Source organism: Antedon bifida, chromosome 4 (genome assembly GCF_963402885.1).
Source record: "Antedon bifida chromosome 4, ecAntBifi1.1, whole genome shotgun sequence".
NCBI classification, from domain to species: Eukaryota; Metazoa; Echinodermata; class Crinoidea; order Comatulida; family Antedonidae; genus Antedon; species Antedon bifida.
In genome coordinates, this window is record NC_136229.1 from 33,511,418 (window position 1) to 33,514,291 (window position 2,874).

Below are 2,874 nucleotides of genomic sequence, written 5' to 3' on the forward strand. Positions count from 1 at the left end.
GGCCAGTTGAATAAAAAAAGTCGTATTTTCATATTTTGCGTCATAGTTCATCACATTTAAAAGAGCGCACATCTATATTTTACGTATCCAAATTTCTTCTACACGCTAATATGTTGTTGCTGAGATAATATCCTTCCGAAATTGGTATTTTAGTGTTTCATTTTGATACCGTCGCCATGTTAAAAAATGGAATAAATGGCGGGTCCCGTAATTTCACCTATTCTACACTGTATGTAATATGTATACAGATTATACTGTTTATACTGTATATACTATATGACACAAAATTGACAGAATTCAGCACTAACAACATATCATATTCTTCAGATCAGGTCATAATGCCATAATCTTTTTCTGGGTGCAAAATTCTAACGTATGACGTGCACGTGGCGTTTGTTGTGCGGATAACTAACTCGTCAAAGTGACGAGTTTCATGTCTAGTTCTTCTTTCTTTCTGTCATTTTTGTGCAGAGCGTATCTCTAAAACGTGTAAAGTTAACATTTTATAACTTTGTCAACATATGGGCAATCACGTGAAGTTGTGCTTTCCTATAATTGAATGACGTCAGAGTTGCGCAACATGACTTACGCGCGTTTTTATGAATTTCGCGTATTTAACATAGATCGAAAACCATATAACAATTTAAATTGAAACTTAGCAAAAGTCTAATTTATATCGTGCGCTAACTTTTTGTGCACTAAAAATGGCATGTTTTACACGAAGTTACGCGCGCACACGCGTTTAAAATTTTACAATGTGAAAAATCAATTTCTAATCAACTTTCTACGCGTTTCATGTCATTTTGAGCATGTCAAAAATTCCCACACGTGCGCAAATTTTTACGTGCGTGGTGCACACGTAGCGTTAAAAACGTCATTTTTTCAAGTGATTTATGTTTTTTCAGCCTTTTCTAGTAATTTTACCAACTTTTAAACAATTTCGACTTCAAATTACGTCATACTAGCACGTAGAATATGATAATTTACGCGCTTTTTTGATGAAAAACTTCAAAAATTCGTCAAAATTAAGCCTTTTTTTAAACAATCGTAGTTTTTAAACTAAACGGTAAAAATTATTTTTATTAAACATTCTGGAAGTTGATGAGTTGTAGATATCAGATCATGCATTAATTTGGCTAACTGGACATTGTGACGTCATCGTATGGCCACGCGAATATGAAATTTAGGATTTTTGTATCTTTCGTCATAACTCCTCACATTTAATAGAGCGCATCTCCACTTATCCGTTTTCCATTTTCACCCCGATTTTGATATTGTCTAGGTCAATGAACTATCTTTAGCATGAGTTAAAAATATTTTAATTTTTATGACGTCATCATGCCTAAAAATTTAAATTACGTGTGGCATTAATTTCATCTTTACAGTAAATTTCAATCTGTTATAGCTCGTAAGAATAAAATGTGATAATCACGATTAAAACGTTTTCTTGAAGCTATTGGATTGTAGATACAAAATCATGTGAAAATTTTGCCAATCGGATGTGGTGACGTCATCATATGGCCAGTTAAATAAAAAAAGTCATATTTTCATATTTTACGTCATAGTTCATTACATTTAAAAGAGCGCGCATTAATATTTCACCTATTCAAATTTCTTCTACACGTTAATATGTTGTTGCTGAGATAATTTCCTTCCAAAATTGCTACCTTCGCGTTTCATTTTAAAACCATCAACATGTTAAAAATTGCAATAAATAGCGGGTCCCGTAATTTCCCCTATTCTACACTGTATGTGATATGTATACAGATTACACTGTGTATACTATATATGAATCAAAATAATAGAATTCAGCAATAACAACATATCATAGTCTTCAGTTCAGGTCATAATGCCATAATCTTTTTCCGTGTGCAATATTCCAACGTATGGCGTGCATGTGGCGTTTGTCGTGCGGATAACTAACTCGTCAAAGTGACGAGTTTCATGTCTAGTTCTTATTAGTTATCCGCATTTAGCGGATAACTCCTTGTAACTGTCCTGTTTCATCATCTTTTTAGTTATCCGCTTAGTAGCGGATAACTCCTTGTTATTGTAGTGGATCAATATTTTTTTTGGTTATCCGCAACTTAGTTGCGGATAACCCTTGTGATTGTAAATATCTTTTTTTTCATCTTCATCATCTTCTTTGTTATTAGTTATCCGCTTAGTAGCGGATAACTCCTTGTTATTGTAGTGGATCAATATTTTTTTTCTGTATTATTAGTTATCCGCTTAGTAGCGGATAACTCCTTGTAATCGTCCTGTTTCAATTTTATTAGTTATCCGCATTCAGCGGATAACTCCTTGTAACTGTCCTGTTTCATCATCTTTTTTTTTTTTTTTCTGTATTCTTCTTTCTTTCTGTCATTTTTGTGCAGAGCGTATCTCTAAAACGTGTTAACATAACATTTCATAACTTTGTCAACATATGAGCGTTCACGTGAAGTTGTGCACCTGCTATTGTAAATGACGTCAGAGTTGCGTAACATGACTTACGCGCGTTTTTACGAATTTCGCGTATTTAACGTAGATCAAAAACCATATAACAATTTAAATTGAAACTTAACAAAAGTTTAAGTTATATCTTGCGCTAACTGACTGTGAAAAAAAAATGGCATGTTTCACACGAAGTTACGCGCGCACGCGGGTTTAAAATTTTATAATGCGAAAAATTAATTTCTAATCAACTTTCTACGCGTTTCATGTCATTTTGAGCATGTAAAAAATTCCCAGGTGCGCGCATTTTTTTACGCGCGTGGTGCGCACGTAGCGTTGAAAACAATTTTTTTCACGTGATTTATGTTTTTCCATCCTTTTCTAGTAATTTTACCAACTTTTGAACAATTTCGACTTAAAATTACGTCATACGGGCAC